The 22,706-nt window shown below is 48.1% G+C and overlaps 1 protein-coding gene across 1 annotated transcript in view; it reads right to left on the bottom strand.

The window, feature by feature from the left end:
- The window catches only part of ALPL (alkaline phosphatase, liver/bone/kidney), a 55,550-nt gene extending 32,867 nt beyond the window's left edge, over nucleotides 1-22,683 (bottom strand). Inside the window, exon 1 of the mRNA XM_006094014.2 lies at nucleotides 22,581-22,683. The gene's annotated coding sequence lies outside the window, so the exon portion shown is untranslated. The remainder of the gene's footprint in view (nucleotides 1-22,580) is intronic.
- Between the last annotated feature and the right edge of the window lie 23 nt (nucleotides 22,684-22,706).

Here is a 22,706-nt window from a genome sequence, read left to right as displayed (position 1 = left end):
CTCTGCCATTGTAAGCGAGCACACCATGGCCTACTCAGCCAGCTGTCCGCACCAACGAACAAATCTTGCAAACAAGCTCAGGGTGGGTCAATTAGTTTCAAGTTCATGGTAAAATATGAGTCCAACTGAATACAAGTCAGGTTCTCTTTGAATCTATAAACTTGTAGACGTCGTGTAGAAGGGCCTCCTCGGAGGGACTCGGACCCTCCCCTCACAACAGGTTGCTGTCAGTTGAGTTTAACAACTCTGACCACTGGGTTCCGAGTGCCGACTGTGTGCCTGCCCTGGGCTTGGGGCTGCCGGTGCCAGCTCCGATCTAGGCACTTCAATTTAATGGTGATTGGTCATGATACACATGCTTACGGGTTTTACACAAAAGCCCTAGAAAGTCCGTGAACGGGGGAATACTTCTGCACCCATTTCACAGAGAAGGAAACAGCTCAGAGAGGTGAAGTGACTTGCCCAAGGTCCTTCCGTTAAAGTGGGGCAGGGCCAGGCCATGCCCCCGGATCTAACCTGGCTCCAAACCCAGTGCTTTCTTTCCTAGCCTTTGGGGTGGCAGGGATGGCACTGGGCATTTCTTTGAGGTGGTTTGTTCCACGTAGGGGCAATCAGAGTGGTTTAAAAAGCCAAAGGAAAGAGGAAAACCAAGGATCATGGACTTCCTGTTTCCCAAGGGTCTTGGCTCCTTGGGAAGTCCCAGTGCTCAGGCCCACCCAGCTCTACTCTCCTACAGGGCTCACCCTCTGCAGCCTGTGGCCAGAGAGGGGCCAGGCACTACCCTGAAATCCAGGGCCCTTTCCTGGGCAGCCTTTGGCACCCCAAGCAACCTGTCCTGGCTTTGCTTGTGCCTCTGCCCTCCACCTCTAAGATCCAGCTGACGCTGACTCAACATTCCTTATGCACTAGGGCCTTCCCTATGTGCTATTCAACCAACATTCATTCAACCACTGTCTATTGAGCACCTACTAAAAGCCAGGTGCTGCTCTAGGTGCTGAACAAAACAGCCCAATTCCTGATAGTGGGGAGAGCAGACAAGAAGGAAAATAAGTAGAATACCAGGTGGTGGTAAGTTTGATGGAGAAAAAGAAGGCAGGGAGGAGGATGGGGAGGAGAGGTGGCATTTACAGTTTTAAATAGACAGGTCAGAGAAGGTCTCACTAAAAAAAGAATCCTGCTGTCGCCTTGCAATAATCCCATGCAACCGAGAATGTGATTTCCAAATTGCAGATAAGGGAAGGAAAGTTTCAGGATTAAATCTCAGGCTCCTGCTTGCCAATCTAACCAGTTGTCTCCCACGGGCCACCTCCCCTCACGGTACCCAATGGTACTCGGAGCCCTTTTGCAGATGAAGAAACTGAGCTCCGAGAGGTGAAGCCATGTACCCAGACCCACGGGAATACATGGCAAGGCCAGGGTCCAGCCCCGGGGCCGTCCTCTGGGACTGCCTCTGGGCAAGACCCACATCTGCTTCTGCAGGCCTCCCGCTCCCGCTCCAGCTCCAGCTCCGGGCTTGTTGAAACTCGATCCTCCTCTTAGCGGATTCCACATCCTCCAAGAGTCCTCCTCCCTCTCCCAGAGGCCCTTTGGCTCTCTTTCCCAGGTCATATGAGCCCCTCATTGTCCAACCCACCCTTGCTCTGTCTCTTCAATTAACTTCTGGCCCATCACTAAGCCCACATTAGCATGAAACCTACAAAAGACATCTTGGGCATGGCCCAGGGCAGGCAGACAGCTGGAGCACACGTGTAAGGGGGTAGGGAGCGTCTCACTACGCTTTCCCATCTGAGTTTGTTCGGTAATCCCCAATCCCAGGCTAATCGTTCTGAACACGGCGGTGTTGTAGAGAGACATTGGCCATGGAGTAAGTGGTCCTGGGTTCAGTCCTGGCCACGCAGCTTTGTGACCTCCAGAGGTCACTGGAGCTGCAGATTCTTCATTTGCAAAAACAGTACTAGTCACCCCTCTCTTGCAAGGTTGTTATAAAGATAAAAGGCGATGGAGAGCACCTGTCAAAGAGATAACATTTAACAGACAGCGAACTGAGAAAACCCTTAGCAGTGCCCGGCAGACCAACATCAAGAATTTGTTGAACTGAATGGAGAAGTCTATATAACGGGGCACAACCACCAGCAGCAGGACAATAGCTGCATTCATCGGGCTCCTATACTCTGAGGTTGGCACTGTTAGTATCAATCCCATTTTACAGAAGAAGAAGGGTGGGGGGGTGAGCACAGAGAGGTCAAGCCACTTGCCTACAGTCACACAGCAGGCTAGTGGCAGGGATTATGCACCCAAACTGTCCAAGTCCAAAGTACAAGCTCTTAACCATTACGCTAGGCTAGTACGTTGAGGCTTCGCGGGTTGAAATAACTGCTCACGGAAACATAGTGATTAAGTGCTGACCCAGGAGGGATCATGGCCAGTGTCACTCCAGAACCTCTGTTCTTAAGCAACCACCAGCTTGTCAGAGCGAATAGGGACTCTAGGAATAGTTTAGCCCTACCCAACGCTCTCTTCTTACCCCCAGCAGGAGCCTAAGGACCTGTCCAAGGTCACAGAGCCAGGGCAAGCACCCTAGTTTCCTAATCCCAGAACCCCACACCATCACTGAGTATCACACTGACCAGGAGAGGCCATCAGGAAGGAATCTTGAGGATGCACAAGAATTTTTCCAGCAGAAATAGAGAAAAGGCGGTTTAAGCAGAGGGAACAGCCCATGGAAAGGTCTAGAGGCCGTGAAGGTCTCTTTTTTGAGAACAGTGAGCTGTAAGATGAGTGCAAAGGCTGGGGTAGGGGCAGACGGAGGATGAGGCCAGCGTTTCATATTGAGTATTTCCACCTGTTGTTTTATTTAACACTTTCTTATTGTTTTATGTTGCTACTATCTTTCCTTATTCCTTCTGCATGTTTCTAATGCTTATTTAAAATTCTTGGCCCGTTGGTTCTCATATCCCTGATTCCAGTGGTATCTCTAATCAGGTTGCTGGTTCTCTTCCTAAGCCATTGTGCTCTGATGCAGTGCACATGGGACCACACACATTCCGCCCTAAGACTAACAGTGAGGGAGGATGAAGATAGATGGCCCCTCCCCTAAATCAACCCTAGAGTAATAGAGCAAAATGTCATTAAACCTGGGAATGATGGGGAAAACAGAATCTCCTGGGGAGGCAGGAGGGGGTTTTTAAACTGGTGTGTGTAGGGGGAGGAGGGCGCTGCTGCCAGGAGAGGGGTCAGGGAGTATTCTCCATGCGGTGGAGAATACTGTGGGAGAATATAGGGGTGGATTTCTGCTCTTGTCTCTTTGCATCAGGCCTTCCCCAGTAACCTCCCTCTCCCCACCCACCCCCAACCCCCCATACACACATACACGCACTGCCCTGGAACAATGAGGCCAATGCTCTCACGTGTCCACCAGCGGCCCAGGCCGATGGCAAGTGTCTGCTGGGGTAACTTCAGGGCAGTGCAGCAGGCAACCTGGAATTGCAGGAATCAGTCACTCCACCACCCCTTCCCTTCCAGATCTCCAGTCTGGTGGATTCGGACCTGGACAGGCAGCCCCTTCCCCTGGCGGCTTCTTCCTGGGATGCTGAGTGTGAGGCCCAATCCTGTGGAGTTATTTACTAGGAGGGCTGGGGGAAATGGTGATGCCAACCCCGGTGAGGAGCTGTGTGTTTCTCGTGCCTGGGGTGGGGAAGGGGAAGGGGGGGTCCCCTCCGGGACTGTCATTTCCTGGGGCTCAGTGCTGACAGAGACTAGGGTCAGGCTTAGATCCTTTCCAACACCAGAAAGAATAGCTGAAGACCCCCAGGAAATGAGCTCCTGGGTTAAAAAACAGGAAATCCAAGGAGCACAATGGCTTCAAACGAAACAAACGGATTAGAGAAACCACTGGAATTAGCCGTGTTCAACAAATGAACTGAGAATGTTAAATAAGCATTGGAAACAGTCAAGAGAAATAAGGAAAGATATTAGCAAAACAAAATAGAACAAGAAAGTATTAAAAGGCCCAAATGGAAACGTTCTATATGGAAAACCAGCTGAAATAACAAACATAATAGGTGGAATGGACATGGCAGCTGAGGAATGAGACAGGGAACTGGGGTATCAGATGGAGAAACACTTCCATGAGGGAGCCAGGGAGGATTAAGAAACAGATAACATCAAAGAAATGGTAAAAGATCAGTTAAAAGTTAAAACATCAACTCAAATCTTATTCTACTAATTTGAAATGGATCATAAACCAAATTATGAAACCAGATTCATATAGCTTCTAGAAGGAAACATAAGAGGATATCTTCATGACTTTGGGGTAGGCAGGAAGTCCTAACTTCATAAAAGAAAAAAATTGCCGAACCGGTTTGGCTCAGTGGATAGAGCATCGGCCTGCGGACTGAGGGGTCCCGGGTTCGATTCTGGTCAAGGGCATGTACCTTGGTTGTGGGCACATCCCCAGTAGGGGGCGTGCAGGAGGCAGCTGATCGATCTCTCTCATCTATGTTTCTAACTCTCTATCCCTCTCCCTTCTTCTCTGTAAAAAATCAATACAATATATTTTAAAAAAAAGAAAAAGAAAAAAATTGCCCTAACTGGTTTGGCTCAGTGGATAGAGCATCAGCCTGAGGACTAAAGGGTCCCGGGTTCGATTCCGGTCAAGGGCATGTACCTTGGTTGCGGGCACATCCCCAGTAGGAGGTGTGCAGGAGGCAGCTGATCAGTGTTTCTCATTGATGTTTCTAACTCTCTATCCCTCTCCCTTCCTCTCTGTAAAAAATCAATAAAATATATTTTTTTAAAAAAAGAAAGAAAGCCAAAACCGGTTTGGCTCAGTGGATAGAGCGTCGGCCTGCGGACTGAAAGGTCCCAGGTTTGATTCCGGTCAAGGGCATGTACCTGGGTTGGGGGCACATCCCCCGTGGGAGATGTGCAGGAGGCAGCTGGTCGATGTTTCTCTCCCATCGATGTTTCTAACTCTCTATCTCTCTCCCTTCCTCTCTGTAAAAAATCAATAAAATATATTTAAAAAAAAAGAAAGAAAAAAATTGATAAATTGGACTTCACCAAAATTTAAAATTTCCTCTCATTGAAAGATACCAGTAAGAAATTGAATAGACAAGGCACATAATAAAAAAGAATATGCTCTCTGGCCGGTGTGGCTCAGTTGGTTGGACATTGTCCCTTGCACTAAAAGATTGCCAGTTCTATTCCTGATCACAGCACATGCCCAGGTTGTGGGCTCAATCCCCGGTGGGGAGCATGCAGGAGGCAGTCGATCAATGTTGTACTTTCACATCGATGTTTCTCTCTCTCTCCCTCCCTCTCTCTTTAAAAAAAAATCAATAAACTATTCTTTAAAAAAAAAAGAATAAAAGAATATGCACAGTACATATAGCTGACAAAGGACTTGTATCCAATAAAGAACTCCTAAGTTGACAATGGGAGGGAACTTGCTGGAGTGATAGGAATGTTTTGATTGTTTTTTTAAATCTTGTTTTGTGGTCATGGTTACAAGGTAATGTGCATTTGTCAAAACACATTAAATTGAACACTTAAGATCAATGCATTTTACTGTATGAAAGTATGCATCAACAAAAAAAGAGAGATGGGTGTATAAGTGCCAAATCTAGATAATAGGAGTCCCAGGCACGGAAAATAAATCAAGGGAGGAAATACTTGAAGAAATAATAAAGATAACTTTAGAAGTAAAAAAAGATGAAAGATCTCAATTTGAAAGGGACCCCAATACAGCAAACAGGACAAATGAGAAAAAATGCACACCTAGAAATATTATAGTGAATATTAAAGACAATAAAACAACCCTACCCAGTTTTGCTCAGTGGCTAGAGCATCAGCCTGCAGACTGAAAGGTTCTGGGTTTGATTCCGGTCAAAGGCACATGCCTGGGTTCCGGGCTCAATCCCCAGTAGGGGGTGTACAGGAGGCAGCCGATCAATGATTCTTTGTCATCATTGATATTTCTATCTCTCTCTCCCTCTCCCTTCCTCTCTGAAATCAATGAAAATATGTTTTAAAAAAGACAACAAAAACATTCTAAAAGTTCAGAAGAACAGATCAATTAAAGGAATAAGTATCAAATTGAATTGGCCAAAGTACCAAAGAAAATAATTTGAACTGAGAATTTTATATCTAGCTAAACTGTCATTTAAATGTTAAAAGCTAGTAAAAATTATTTAAACTGTTTCCATTTGGGGGGTATTATAAATAAAGCTCCTATGAACACTTATGTGTGAATCTTTGTACAGGTATAATTTCATTTCTTTTGAGCAAATCCTTAGGATTGGAATTGCTGGATCATGTGGTAAGTATGTTTCACTTTATAAGAAATGGCCAAAGTCACTGTACTAAATTACATTCCCATGTTCAAGGGCCCATGTTTGTACAAAAAGAGACCATATTTTTTCCAAAGTAACTACTTAAGTATAGAAACAAATTCCACAGATGATATTAAAGATATGGAAGGCTGACCAAATAACTTAGTAAAGTTTAGTGTTAACAAAATTCACAGATCAAAGAAAAGAACAAGAAGAACATCTATCTAAAACAACTCAGAATTAAAAATTCCAGATAATTTTAATCTGATATCAAGGGGGCTAAGGGCATATTGGTGAAGAATAAGGGTTGAAGGGGAAGAGGGAGACCAAGGGGACTGAGAAAATGCTAATCTTGTCTTTGTGGGGGAAAGCTATTGCTATTTTTAAGTAATTAACATTAAAAATAAAACAGAAAAATCAAGATAAATTGAAATAAAAAAGGAGGATGATAGAAACAAAGTACATACACACACATTCTTTTCAGGAACACTCAAACATTTTATAAAAATTGACCAGAGCCGAAACCGGTTTGGCTCAGTGGATAGAGCGTCGGCCTGTGGACTGAGGGGTCCCGGGTTCGATTCCGGTAGGGGGCATGTACCTGGGTTGCGGGCACATCCCCAGTAGGAGATGTGCAGGAGGCAGCTGGTCGATGTTTCTCTCTCATTGATGTTTCTAACTCTCTATCTCTCTCCCTTCCTCTCTGTAAAAAATCAATAAAATATATTTTAAAAAAAAATTGACCAGAGCTCACGCCTCATATTTTAAATAGCAGGTTTCACATAGTTTACATTCTCTGACCATGGTACAATTAAGTTATGTTTTTAAAAGGACAACCAATTCCTCATACATGTAGAGACTAAAAACATCCCTAATAACTCATAGAACAAAGAAAAGTCATAATAGAAATTTCAACTTACTTAGAACTGAATGATAATAAAAACACTTATAAATTGTGGAATGTAGCAAAGAAAGGCTTAAGAATTAAGTAGCTAAGTGTCCAACACTTAGAAAAACAGAAACCTTCCCAAAATAAAAGGAGATTCTATAAAGCAGAAATGAACAAAACAGGAAACAAAGACTCGATTGAGATAAAAGCTACAAGATGGTATTTTTTAAAAAGTCAATAAACTTCAGGCAAGAGTAATGAGAGAGAGAGAGAAAGAGAGAGAGAGAGAGAGAGAGACAGAGAGAGAGAACACAATTGTTATAGTAAGAATACTAAGAACATGCTATAAGCAAACTTATGAAAATATATTTGAAAAAGTAGATTAAATGCATATATCCCTAAAAATACAACTTGCCAAAACTGACTCAAGAAGAAATAAAGAACCTGAATAATATATTTTAAACAGTAGTTAAAATTTTTCCACAAAGAAAACATAGGCTGAGATGATTTTATAGGTGACTTCTATCAGACTTCAAGAAATACATTATCTCAAGTTGACCCAAATATTTCAAGAGAACAGTAAAAGAGAAAATATTACCAACTAATTTTATAAGGCTATTATAATTGCGATTCCAAGGCAGAAAAGTACAACATAAAAAGTGAAAATTAGAGGCACATTTTATTCATGCAAACTTACATAATTCTAAACACGATATTATTACACCATAACCAAATATCACATAATGAACAAGTTAGGTTTATCCTAGGAATAGAACAATGGTTTAATATTTGAAAATCTATACATATATTAACTACATTAACAGATTAAAAGAGAAAAGCCATATAATCATCTCAAGACACTTTTTGAATGCATTTAATACAATTCAACACAAATTATTATTTTAAAAACACTCTCAAATAAGTTATGAATAGAAAAGAGCTTCCTTAACCAGAAAAAAAGCAATTTATAAAAAATATGTAACACATATATTCTAAGTGGGGAAACTTTAGAACATTCTCTCTAAAATAAAAATCAAGGCAAAGATACTTAGTACCACTATTTTTATGTAAGATTGTACTGCCAGTCCTAGACAGTGCAATAACATAAGAAAAAAGATTAAAAGCATAAAGATTAAAAACACAAAAAAACTATCATTATTTGTAACCGATTGTCTACATAGACGCTACAGACAGATAATTGGAAAAAGAGTTGAGCAAGTTAGTTTGATAACATCAAAATGCAAAAACATCTGCATTTCTATCATCAGCAACAAAGACAATTGGGAAACATAAGAAAAAATGGGAATTTAGACAGAAAAAAATTGAATTGGATCTCTATCTTATACTATATGGATCAAGGTCTTAAATGTGAAGGAAAAAAAAAACCTAACACACACACACTTTAAAACATTTAGTAGAAACTGTAGGTGAATAGCTTTTTGACCTTGGGATGAGGCACACTTTCTTAAACAAGACCCCAAAGCACTAACTGTTAAATTACACTGTATTAAATTTTAGAATTTCCATTTCCAAAACATGATGAGACTCAGGAATATAAAGAACCATTACAAATTAATAAGAAAGGGGCCAAAAAAAAAGGGGGTGGGGGGACAAATAGAAAAAGGGGCAAAAGACATCCCCAGTAGAGAACTCACACACATACTCATACAAACTTATTCAGCCTCACTGGTAGTCAGGGAATTGCAAATCAAGTCCACAATGAGAAATCCTCATACTTATCTGGTTGGAAAAAATTAAGAAGTCCAATAATACTGTATATTGCAGAAGATGCAGACCATGAGGACTTCTCATATATTACTGGTGGGAATGTAAACAGATACAATCATCGTGGAAAACAGTTTGCTCCTATCTTGTTAATACTGAACAAATGTTCATAGACCCTATGACTTAATAATTCCACCCATAGGTATATATCAAGAGAAAATCTCTAAATTCATTCATTAGAAAGCATGTACATAAATATTCATAGGTGCTTTTTCCACACTAGGAAAAACTTGAAAATAACCCAAATGCCATTAACAAGAAATTGCATAAATAAAACTTGTGGCACAGTTGCCCAGTGGAATATCATGAACAATGAAAAAGAATTACAACTCCATGCAACAATATGGATGAATCTCAGCAATACAAGATTGAATGAACAAAAAATGTCTCAGGAGATTGTGCACGACAACCTTTCATATAGATATATTTTTTCACCTACATGATTTTTTTTCTCATTAAACTTTGTTTTAATGGGTCTCAAAATTCTGTGACAGGTAAGCACTAATCAAAAAAGGCAAAGGGGCCCGGCTGGCGTGGCTTAACCTATGAATCAGGAGGTCACGGTTCGATTCCTGGTCAGGGCACATGCCCAGGTTGCAGGCTCGATCCCCAGTAGGGGGTGTGCAGGAGGCAGCCAATCAATGATTCTCATCATTGATGTTTCTATCTCTCTCTCCCTTTCCCTTCCTCTCTGAAATAATAAAAATATATATATTTAAAATATAAGTAAACAAATAAAAATAAAAAGGCAAAGGGAATGAGAAACTCCAGATACCAATATAGGAAACATATATTTTATAATAATAATACTAATAAAAATATTAATAAAAATAATTTTAAAAGGCAAGAAAATGAGAAACCCCCGATTCAGGATAGTGGTTACCCCACAGGAAGGAGGGTGGCTGGGAGAGGGCTGAAGGAGTCCAAAGGACAATGTCAATTACTGTCAACATTCTAGTCCTGGTACTGGATAACAGTTCACAGGTATTTTAAATTTATTTTTAATAGACAAGAGGGCCATTATGGACCAATGATGTGAGTGCTTGAAACAAGGATCATGCGTAATCCTTCTATAGGCCCCAGGGTCCATAAAATAATTTAAATGAAAGCAAAAATGCTCAAGAAATATTCACATTTTGCCAAGCACTATGGAAAGTTGTTGACATGCATTATAGCTCACTGAATCCTCAATAATCTTTTAAGCCAGAAGCATTCAGTAGTTCCCCCGTCACCGTGGCTTTGTCTTCCAAGGTTTCAGTTACCTGCAGTCACCCACAGTCCGAAAATATTAAATGGAAAATTCCAGAAATAAACAATTCATAAGTTTTAAATTGTGCACCATCCTGAGTAGCGTGAAGAAATCTCTCGCTGTCCCGCTCCAGCCTGCCCAGAACATGAATCATCCTTTGTCCAGAGTGTCCACGTAGTAGATGCTACCCTCCCAGTGGTCATTTAGTAGCCATCTCAGTTATCAGATGGCCTATAGCGGTATCGCCGCGCTTGTGTTCAAACAACCCTGATTTTACTTAATAGAGCGCTAAGTAGTGATGCTGGCAATTCGGATTTGCCCAAGAACAGCCGTACAGTGCTTCCTTTAATGAAAAGATGAGTACAGTACAATAAGGTATTTTGAGAGAGAGAGAGAGAGAGAGAGAGAGAGAGACCCCATTCACGTAACATTTATTAAGTACATTGCTAATATTGTTCTACTTCATTATTAGCTACTGTAGGTAATCTCTTGCTGTCCCTATTTTATAAATTAAATGTGATCATAGGTGTCCGGTCCATCCACAGTTCCAGGCATGCACTGGGGTCTTGAACCGTGTTCCCCATGGGTAAAGAGGGACTACTGTAGTGCTAGCCCCGTTTTCAGAGTAAACTTGGCCATGATCAATCCTAAAGAACCTGCTCTGAACGACGACCCTTAACCAGGCCCGAGTCTCACCTTCCTCCTGTCAAACCAGGCGAGGTATGTAACTCTTGGCAAACAGTGACTAATAAATGTCAGCCTTAAGTCAGAGCGGCTGTGAGGGCATATTGGCGAGAAGTTGGTTGGTGGCAGGGGACCCAGATCCAGTCCCATCACCTCCCATTGTGACCTTGGGAGGCGTCACTTCGTTCTGGGCTCAGCTACCCGGTCTGTCCCTGGGGAGGGGGGGAATGTCAAGTCCCAAAGGCCATTCCTATTCAAACTGTTTTTAAAGGGGCCATTCAACAACCGGGAGGTCACCCTACCCCTTACTTCTCCTGGCCCCTGCTCATTCTTCCAGAGCCCATTGGATATCTACAAGCTTGGGGTCCTGCGCATCTTTCTAACACCATCTCCTGGCCCTGGCACCGCCCAGACCTTCTGTGCCCCTGCTCGTCCCTCGGGATTTCTGCACTGGCCGTTCTCTTGCCCAGAACACTTGCTTGGCTCACTTCCCCCCATTTTCCAGTTCAAAGGCCACGTTCTCCGAGTCCTTCCTGCCCACGCCGCGTGAAGAAGCCCCACCGCACCCCAGCCCCTCACTATTGCACAAGCCAGTGTATCTTCTTCCCAGGGCTCAGCACCACCTGAAGTTAAGGACTTGATGGTCTATCTCTTCCAGTGCAATGGAGCTCCAGGAGGAAAGACTGTGCAGCTCACGGCTGCACCCCCAGCACCTGGAACCACATCAGCTAGAAGATGCTCAGTAAATATTTGTTGGAGAAAAAGCAAACAAACAAGACTGAACGCTGCCTCCTCCAGAAATCCTTTGTGGTCAGTCTGCCCAAGGCATGGCTAGGTGGCCTCCTCTGCTCCCACGGCTCTTGCATTTTCCTTTACCCTTCACCACCTGGGACCCTGTCTGGGTCTGTTAACACAACCATCTCCCCACACACAGATGCTCTTTGAAAGCAAAAACGGGACCAGATCCATCTGTGAATCCCAGCACCAAGCCCTGAGCCTAGCTGGCACTGGGCTAAGGAAATGTTTGTTGAATGAATGAATGAATGAATGTGCTCCTGTACTCACCTCCCCCCTTCCTGACTCTGCTTTCTCCTTCTCCACCTTGACAGGTGCCAAGAAACCAGCACCCACTGAGCAGACAAGAAAGGCCACTCCCACAGGGACTTCCTAGAACAGGGGAAACCCCTTTCTTCTCCTACCAGGAGCTACTTCCGGTCAGTGAGGGGACAAAGCCTGAGGCCAGTGCTGTCCTTTGTCACAGGAATCATCCGGGCACAACAGAGCAAACAAGGACAGGTGTTCTCCCCATATTTTGCCCTCGCTGATGGGACAAGGAAGTTGACAGGCCTGCCTTGGAGCCCCAGCTAGAGGCTTCACACAGCTGAGCACTGCCCGGCCAGGGGCCAGTCGGGAAAAAATGGATTATTCCAATCATGTAGCTACTCAACAGGAAAAGGAAGGATCCTCCTCCTAAAAGGGGAAGTGAGGCAGGCAGGCCAGCCCAGGAACTTGGGCGCGCAAGGAGGAAATTTCAGAGCAAAGTTGTCACACAAGCCAGCGCGTTGAGATTTTCCACCCCAAGAAGACACTGGAAGCTTGAGATAGAACCCAGGAGGGTCAGGCCCGAGGCCAGAGTCCTGGACTGAGGCTGGGGCCCGTCCACCACTGAGGTTTCTGAGTGAGCAGCGGCTTCAGCCAGGCTAATTGCTCTGGCCTTCCCCTGACCCTGGTCCTGGAGACACCAGGACTGCCCCACTGGGCTCCCTACCCTCCATCTCTCCCTTACCCCAGGAATCGTGCAGGGGACAGATAAACTCTGCAGTTCTCAGCTCAGGGAGCAGGAAGTGTCACGTAGTCCATTGCTGCCTCCTATCCCCTCCCCGAGTTGGGCTCCGGGAAACCATCAGGTTCAAGAAGAGTTTAACCATCTGGCCTGCAGAGATTTATCTAATTAAGTGACTGCAAGCCCACACTCTGGAGCCAGGCTGCCCAGGTTCAAATTCCAGCTTGGCCAGTTATGAACTGCATGACCTTGGGCAAGTCCCTTCCCTTCTCTGTGCTTCTACTCACCTGTAAAAAACAGGGATTCCAGTACCTGCCCTGTGGGAGGTTAAGAGGACCAACTATCAAAGGGTGCGGAAAACACTTACCTAGCAGGCCCCATACAGGCATCCCGTGAATGATAACGCTTACTGTATTAGACAAATTAAGATGGTCTGGACCAGATCCCCAACACAGACACGTTCTCCCTCACCAGAGGCAAAAGGGGAAAGACTCCAGTCCCTGGGTTCAAATCCCAGCGCCACTACCCACCAGCTCTGCAGCCCCGGGCAGGTGACTCAACCACACTGAGCCCCGTTTCTGGCTCTAAATACTACAGATCGCAGCAGCATCTCCCTCCAAACTGGGGTGCTAGTCTGTGTGGCTGGGCAGTGCCAAAGAACTAGGGAGCTGACACAAGCCAGGGCTGCCCCAGACAGGGGCAAGCTGACAGATTGGTTTCACTTCCTGGGAACCTTCATCTGGGCCCCAGCTGCAGGGTGTGATGTCCAGGTGGTCATTCATTCACCAAATGTGTATTAAGTGCATACTATGCACCAAGAAGCATGGTGTATATAGATGTGTTACTCCATGTACAGCCGTTGCTATTATTATCATTATCATCGTTATCATTATCATTATCATCATTATTATTAAAGAAATTGAGGTTAGGTGCTGGGGGTACATTTGTGAAGAAGATGAACAAAGACTGGTCTGAGGTATGACACTGGGGGAACCCACACCCGACAAAGGGCCTGAGCCGTCAATAGGAAAACTGGCTTGTCCTGCTGCCAATCACCAACAAACCGTTCGTGAGCTCATGTCATGAATGGGAGAGGAAGACACAGTGGAGATCTGGGAGGGGCAGCCTGGGGTGGCTCAGGTGTCAAGCCAGCAGGACAGCCTTCACAGGCTTCCCCACGGAAACCAAGCCCTGCTGGGCGCAGAAGCCCCTGCCAGGGGTGGCAGCCTTTCACTCACTCAAACTCGTGTGACCTGGTGAGACACGGAATTCACGAATGACTCAGACGGGCTTCCTGCCCTTCAGGAACTCATGCTCAGAGCCAGGCACTATGTGGATCATCAGATTACAACGGACTCGAGATTTCTGAGCAAGATCGAGAGGAGCAGCCGTGGTGCCAATTGGCCGCTCGGGCAGGTGCAAAGGCAAAGATGCGAGAGGCTGGGACACATTAAGAACGATCTTAGTCCTAACCAGTTTGGCTCGGTGGATAGAGCGTCAGCCTGTGGACTGAAAGGTCCCGGGTTCGATTCCGGTCAAGGGCATGTACCGTGGTTGCGGGCACATCCCCAGTAGAGAGTGTGCAGGAGGCAACTGATCGATGTTTCTCTCTCATCTATGTTTTTAACTCTCTATCCCTCTCCCTTCCTCTCTGTAAAAAAGTCAGTAAAATATATTAAAAAAAAAAAAAAGAACCATCTTAGCCTGGGGTCCTGACCAGAGTTTGGGGCTGGTTTTGCCACCGATTTGACTTGAGCCTCAACATCCCCTTTTGCAAAAGGAAGAGAATACTTCACGGGGCTGCCTGAAGGAGTCGGGGGTTCATGAATAAGAAAGGGCTTTAGAAACAGAACAGCGTGATAGGCGCCTGGAAACTGAGGTTGGGACTATTAGAGTAACTCACCCAGTCGCATGGCTGGTTAAAACAGGAACTAGAATTGGTCCATCTGGGATGGGGGCCCAAGTCCAACCCCACATCAGCCCCAACAACCCACCCTGGGCTCCCCTGGGCCATCTGCTCAGCAAGGCGCAGGGAACAGGTAGGACATTGAATTCTCTGGCGGAGGGATCACCATTTTTCTAACGTGCAAGACGGAGAGGCCTTAGCTGTGCTACCCTCGTGTCTACGGAAGGTCCGCGTGGAAGGGCACCACTTCCCACAGGCAAATCAGAGCCACGGTCCTGAGTGAGGGATGGTGATGGCGAGCTGAGGAGGAGCAAGGACAGAGTCCGGCAGTCCCCCCCCGGAGCTGGGGGGGGGGGGGGGAGAGGGTAAGGGGGGAGTGGCTTCAGGGTTAGAAAGATGTGAATTCAAACCTCAGTGGCTCCACTGGTTCATCAGTTGGAGCAACTCAGGGGAGTTACCTCACCTGAGTCATTTTCTTCACTCGAAAAATGGGCTGTGATAGGGATCAAAAGTGTGAATGCATAGTCCTAGCCGGTTTGGCTCAGTGGATAGAGCGTCAGCCTGGGGACCAAAGGGTCCCAGGTTTGATTCCCAGTCAAGGGCATGTACCTCGGTTGCAGGCTCCTCCCTGGCCCGGACCCTGGTCAGGGCTCGTGCAGGAGGCAACCAATCAATGTGTTTCTTTCACATCGATGTTTCTCTCTGTCTTTCCCTCTCTCTTTCACTCTCCCTAAAAATCAATGGAAAAATATCCTTGGGTGAGAATTTATAAAAAAGAGAGAGAGAGAGAGAGAGAGAGAGAGAGAGAGAGAGAGAGAAAAGTGTGAATGCATAGAAAGCATTTAGCAGAGTCACTGGGTGCCTAATAAATATTCGGTAAATGTTAATAGCTCTTATTAGTAATGTTATTATTACTGTTGATAGGATACTGCTATTATTACAGAGGGTGGGGGAGGGGGGCCAAGCTCTGCAGGACCATCTGAAACCAGCCTCCTCCTTTCACTCTTACTTTCAGCCTGGGTTGTGACCAGCCCGGAAACCTTGAGGACTGACCTTGAGCACAGCTCTGAGCCCCATGAGAGGTCCCCACCCCCCACCAGGGGTGGGATCTGGGCAGTCTCTCTGGGTTCCTCCTGCTCTCCCAGACAAGACAAAGGACAAGAAGACGCCGAAGCACAGTGACACTGACCCTGGGTGCCACCCTGGGCCTGTCCCTCTTCCACCCCTGTCCACACAATAATTAAATCTAATTTGGTTCTGGGATGTCCTTCCATCTTGCGTGCCAACTCTAAGGAGTTGATAGCGGCTGCCTGGAGGACTGCATTTAGAAGGAATTTGAGGTTTAGAAGAAAAAACAGCAGTGGTTGATTAGTGATGTCTACCATGAGTGTAGGACCGGGGAGTGGCAGCATGCGTGCCAACTATTTGCCACACATGAACTAGAAAAGCCCTAAGGCCTTCCCTCCCTCAGTGCAAGCCGTGGTGGTCAGGCAGGGTAACCGAAAGCCAGAAGAGGGAAAAGACTTGCCTGCGGTCACACAGCTTGAAATGGCAGATTCAAACCCAAGTCCCTCTGGGTTCCTAAGGATGCTTCCTGCTAAGACTCTTATTTCCTTTTCTTGATGAAAAGAGGTGTCCAGGCCCAGACCAACTGGGAGAACAGATGCTTCCGCCCAATCAGGAGTTCCTATGCTTGGTCCCTCCCTCTGAGACCTCCCACCCACATCACTTTGCAAACTCCAAGGACAGATGGATGGTTCTACTGAAAACAAATGTATACACCGCAGCTCCCCGAGGGCTTGGGCTTAACTCCAAACATAAAAAATTTGAATCCAGTTGCCAATCTGATTGAGCAAGAAAGCAACTCCACTTCCCAGCTGTGTGACTGTGAGAAAGTTACTCAGCTCCTCTGAGCCTCAGTCTCCTCTTCTGTAAAATGGAGAGGATAACAAGTTAAATACACAAAGGCCATTCACAGAGATTGGCTCAGTTCCTGACACTGAGCAAGACCTTAAACGTTAATCATGAGGATTAAGTGAAGAGGAAAAATTAAAACACAGCATTTTCACCAAAACACACTCAGGTGATCCAGGCAAGGGCTTGGGCCCGCTGTAGAGGGGAACTCTGGTTATCTTCGACATCTTGATTACTGAAGCTGAAACAGGAAGTGCTATATTTTATGGCTTCAAAATAAAGAAGGAACTGGGTCCTTCTAGGAAGCTGGCTGGTGGAGAAGGAAGCAGCCTTGAAGGGGTGCGTGGGCAATGGTGGGGGACTAATGGGTATGTTTCCGCTTCCCGGCTGACTTAGGGCCTGTTTCCTCGTCTGTAACGTGGGGATAACAGCACTTGCGCACAGGTCTGCTCTAAGACTAGGCCGTTCCAGGCGAGGCACTGAACACCACACCCGACATGGCAAGGTGAGCAGTGGTGTGTCGGTGGGAGGGGGCAGCAGGGAAAACAGAGCAGGTATAGGAGGCCACGCAGGAGTGAGGGAGGGGAGGGGGCCAGAATTAGCTGAGACACTTTTTACCCAGCATGGTGGCAGATGAATAAGTTACTAACTCCATATATTAAGAGGCCAGTAAGTCAAAGTGGAAACAGGTGGAAGGAGAAAGGGACAAATGATAGAGAAAGGCCAAGTCTCATACAATCCAGTGGCAGCCAACCATGAGGCCAGGGGGATGATGGGACGGAGACCTGAGAGCCTCAGCCTGGGGTCTGAGAGGGTACCCACCCTGTTGTCTTGTAGACAAAGAAAAGGTTGATCAGCAAAGGCAAGCGCTTGCCTTAACCGAACTCACATGGTAGGGCCTTTTAAAGGTTCTCCCAGCCTCCCCTCTGCTCTCCTCCCTTCCCTGGATCAGGACAGGGTGCCAGAGGCACCTGGAGGAGGGGTTGACACCCAAGCTGTCTGCCCTCTGAGTCTCAGTCTCCTCAACTAAAACAGCAGGCAGTGAGGTAGGTGAGGATCAAAGAAAATGTTGGTGCCTGGTGCCCAGCGGTCCTTACAAAATGCTGCTTCCCACACGGGCAGGCACATCTCTAAACTCTGCAGGCTCTAGGACCGTGGTTACTTCGAATCCGAGCTCCCCTTGCTTATCTTGTACCCCCAGAGCAGTCTGTGGAGCCCCTCTAGACTCTCCCATCTAAGCAGTTGCCCTGGAGCTTGGTCGGAGACCTGTGCTGCAACCATGGTGCCTGCTGTCAGCACCTGGTCTCTGCTCCCAGCGGAGGGAGTGGAACAGGGAGCTGTGACTCAGAGTACAAGGTGGTGTTTCTTGTCTGTGAAGTGGTGACCAATGACTAGGTTCTTTGGGAGTATTAGGTAAGATGGCAGATGTCAAGGGAGTCCCTTCCCTCAGGACTGAAGCAGCCAGCACTGCCTGACCCCCAGGGGTAGGCCCCAGGCTCTGCTCTCTGAGCCCCAACAGGCTGGTGCTGTCACCCCCAAATTTCTGGAGCCTGTAGACTATTCCTGGGGACCCCCCAAAACAGGAAGAAAGCTCCCTCCACCTTGCCAACATGTCAGAGGCCACAGAAGGACTGATGTCCACGCATCCCACGTTCCCATCCTGAGTCCCTGAGTGCTGGCCCCTCGCTTCATGCAGTCATTCAGATGAGATTTGAGTCCTCCTTCCATGGCCTCGCACACTTAGCTCAGAAACTGCAAGCTCAGAAGGCAGGTAGCTAATGTCGAAGAGACAAGTGGGCTGGAGGAAGTGGTGGGGACTGCGGTAAAGTGGACAGAGCAGTTGCTAATGAGTTCCAGCCCTGGTGGTGGGCAGCGATGTGGCCCACTGTGGGTCAACCATCCACCACACCTGTCTCTTGCCACTGGAGGGAGGCAGTTTGTGACTGACCTGCCATAATCTAGGCCGTAAATGTTTGAGGACCAGTTGATTAAATTAGACCCATTTCAAGCCTTAGGTACGTCTCATCCCCCGACTCCTGCTCCTCAGGCATCCAGGTTTACAAATGAGGAAGCTGAGGATCAGAGAGAGGAAATGACTAGCCCGAGGTCACACGGGTAACGCATCAACAGGTCAAGGACTTAAACTCTACTCTTCTGAGCTGAAGATCTTTCTCTACCAACCCATACTCTCTGTATCCTCCCTTGAACAATTCTTTCTTTTCAAAAATAAACATAAAACCAGGTACATGAAGGAGGTACTACGGGCAGGATACACACCCAATTCAAGACAGTGGTTACGTTGGGGAAGGTCGTGGCGCCTAGAGCTGGGAGACTGAATTCATAGTCCAACTCTGCCCTAGGCAGCTGGTGACCCTGGGCAGGCCTCCTCCCCTCCGGGGGCCTCAGTCTCCCGCGTCTGCAAAGCAGCCAGTTGGCGGAGCCAGCCTCTAAATGCCTCCCAGTTCTGAAATTCTAGGCATTTGTGAGGTCTCCTTTCTGGCCAGCCATGGCCTCAGATGAACATAAAATAGTAATAATAATAATAATAATGGGGAAGGCAAGTCCACACGGGCAGGAAGGAACACTACAATTTTTAGTGAAACCCGACTCCCGGTTACTGGAATTCAGAAGGAACGATGGTAATACTCGGGCAGTTTAACCACCAGCCTACAGTTAAACAAAAACACATCTGGTTTAACTTCAATTTCCTCATCTCCTCCCCCACCCCCTACCCTCATCTCAAATTTTACCCCTTAATTTGAGGAGTCAAATTAAATGCAAACAATTGATTTCAGGCCACAGTGAGGTTGAGAATTTCAGCATGGAAAACTTTAAGTATGAAGTTTTTCTGGGAGCAATTATGAAATGCTGGGGGGTGGTATGGGGTGGTAGAAAAATACGGAAACTATTCTCGAATGTTCTTTGGACACTGGGCATCCTTTAGACGTTGCTGAGAGCCTAATAGGAACCTAACAGAGAGGCAAAGTGACTTGCCTCAGGTCACACAGCTAGGAGTGGAACCCAAGATGCTGCCCCCAAGCCAACATTTCCCTTGCTATCTCCCGGCCTCTGTAACCTTAGCAGGGCCTTCCCTCTGGCCTCTGGGATCACCTGTGTGGTGAAGGAAAACGCTGCTGACACTGCCCCACAAGGAATAATCTCAATAACAGTCACTAACACAGGCTCAGCCCGGTGCTGAAAAACCATTCATGATCTTGCTGGCCCCTCATAGCAACGCTTCAAAGTACGTATTATTAACCCACCTTACATATGGTTTCCTCAATCTGAGGCTCAGAAAGGGAAAGTGACTTGTGCAGGGGCACAGAGCAGTGCTGGGAATGAACCTCCAATCTACTGCCCCTAGCTGCCCTCTCAAAGCGGGGACATCTCTAGAAGGAAAAAGAAAAAAAAAACACAAACATACCCAGCTCCAGCCTGTGCTGGGGCGCTGAGTCAGCATTCCTGTGGCCACGGCGAGATTTCTGAGCGCTGGTTCCCAGCCCAGCTTGCTCACTCTCCCTGCAATGTTCTCGTGGAGCGTTGGAGTTTGTATTAATAGCTCCAGTCTCTTTTTCAAGGTGAGAACTCGAGGCTATGCTGCTGGATCCTGCCCCTGGATTAAGAGGCCTCATCCCCAGAGATGGGTGCCACACGCAGATCACTAGACTTGGAATTCTGGACACCTGGGCTCCATCCAGCCCCAGCTCCCCAGGTAGCATGTGTGTCCTGGACAAGTCGTTTCTCCTCTCCAAGACCTGCTTTTTCAGCGGTAGCGTCAGGACTACTCTAGCTTGCAGGGAATGCCAGGTGTGTAAGCCAGAGAACATGCAGGGCTTGAGTTTGAGTTCACCCCATTTCCAAGCTGGGAAACTTGGAGGCACAAGAACAGGCAGAGGGCACAGCGCCTCCCCCCCCCGCCCGCCCCCATAATAGCCTCAGGCGCAGAGCCCAGGCTCCTGGCCAAGGCTGTGTTTAGGATGGTAGACATCAGAGTGTGGGCAAGGAGGGCGCCAGGCCACCCTACAGTGCAGCCCACCAGGGAATGGGCAAGAACCTCCACGGAGGTGGCTGATGGGTTTCCAGGACTCAGGGTCAGTGACATAACCATATACCCAGGCTCAGCATTGCAATGGTTTTCTGCCAAGATTAGAGCTGATGATAGCCAATATTTTCTTAAGCACAGACACTGGCTAACCACTTGGCATACATTAATCCAGACCTCACCACCAGTAGGTACTATTCGTCCATCTCCTCAGCCTGAAGGAGGAGACCAAGGCACGACAGGGAACAGAACTCCTTCCAGGTCACACAGCTAGGCTGCCTTGTCTATTCGTGGGGACCAAAATCCCTCTCCTTGTGAACTGCTTGATTCCAATTCTATAACATCTATTTCAAAGGCTGAAAAAAACGTTTGTTATGCAAATGTCTGAATGTCCCGGCTTTTGTCTGCTTGATTTACTGCTTGATTTACCCAGCAGAACAGGGCTGTGAAATTTTGTTCCTGGCCTCAGCTCGGTTTTATTCCTCACAATAGTCTTATGGGAGAGGCAGGTGGGGCCATGGATCCAAGCCTGTCTCAGTCCAGGGGCTGGGAAGTTGGGAAGCTGTGTCCAGGGGACTCTTGCTTACGGAATTCAGAGGCATGGAGTTCAGGAAGGAAAAGGGAGGCAGACGGACAAGGGCAGGGGCATGGAGTCGAGGAGGTGGGATGGGGACAACGCAGGTGGGGAGGACTAGATTTGAAGAGGGCGGGTCTGGAGGCTGGTGGGAGGCAGGACTGAGCCCTGGAAGGGCCAGAAGGAGGAATCACGTTTCCACCCCTCATCTCCCGGGTGTTAGAGTGGGAAGTAGGAAGCTAAGGTTGTAGGGTTGAGTCTGGGTTCAAATCCTGATCCTGATTTGCTTAACTTCTTAACGAGTGTACCTGCTTAACTTCTCTGAGCCTCACTCTCCCCAGCTGTAAACACTAGAGGCACGCCAGGTGTTGGAGGTCTGGGGCACAGTAGGCACTCAAACAGCTGCTTCGTCTTCTCTGGGGTGGGAGCCAACACCTGCCGGCCTGCGAAACCCCGCCCCCCTGCGGAGTCTGAGCTGTTCCCAGGACCCAACTGCCCGGTCCCATCGGGGAATCACCCGTCTTTGGGCCTCCGGGGGTCCCCCCCCCCCATTAATTGTTGGAAAGGGTAAGAAAGAGACGATGTGGGGGAAGACAGGGCTTCCTTGGCTTCCCACCCCACCATTGTTGACTATGCATTTAACCCCTTCTTACCAGACTGGGCCCAGGAACCAGCCCTGAGCGACCCACTCACTCACCTGCGCACACGCCAGAGGAGGGTCGCAGGCTCCCTCGGCTTCGAGGGCTCCAGAGTTTGACCCATGGCTGCTGAGCCCACCCCAACTCCCAGACACCCACACGCCGGGAGACCCCTTTCTCCTCCCCCAGCGGCTCCCGGACCCTAGCGTCCCCCTCCCTCTACTGCTCCCCAGCTCTGACCCAACTACTTTAGACCCCACGGGGGCAGCCCAGCCCCCGCCCTGGCTGCTGTGGCGGGACCGAGGGGCTATGAGGTGGGAGGCGTGAGAGGGCACCGGGCCGGGCGCCGGGGTTGGAGCCCGAGTCTCTAGATCTCCGACCAAGGGTTCACCATTGGGCTGCTCAGCCCCCGGGCACGGGGTGGGGGGCAAGGGGGGCGGGGAGGTGGTGGTGGTGCCTGGGCCGAGGATGGAGGTCCCGGGAGCGACCCCGGAGGCAGAAGAGCCCGGGACGGGGACCTCCAGTCCTCCCTTCGCGGGAACCACGTCCAGCCTCCAGCCGCCCAGCGCGCCCGCCGGGGGCCTGGGATGCGCGCGAGGACCCAGCGGGACCAGTGGCTGGGGGTCCCGAGGCGCCGCGCGGGCGGTGTGGGGCGCGGAGGTCCCGGCCCTGCCGTTTACACCCCACCTCGCCGCCATCCCGGGGCGAGCGGAGGATGTGGGAGGGGCTGGGGAGCTACCAAGTTCTCGGGGTCCCGGGGAGCCGGGCAGCAGCGAGCCCTTACCTGCGCAGAGCCCTGGGTTGGGGTCTGTCCTGGCACCAGTGACGCGGGGTGAGTGCGCTGGGTCCGAGGGCGGGAAGCGGGCGCACGAGGCTGCCCGGGCCACCACCCCGCGAGCTTATAAAGGCG

Source organism: Myotis lucifugus, unplaced genomic scaffold, assembly GCF_000147115.1.
Source record: "Myotis lucifugus unplaced genomic scaffold, Myoluc2.0 scaffold_128, whole genome shotgun sequence".
In the NCBI taxonomy this organism is placed as follows: Eukaryota; Metazoa; Chordata; class Mammalia; order Chiroptera; family Vespertilionidae; genus Myotis; species Myotis lucifugus.
Note: the sequence above shows the minus strand (reverse complement) of the source record. Positions and strands in the feature narration are given on the sequence as shown.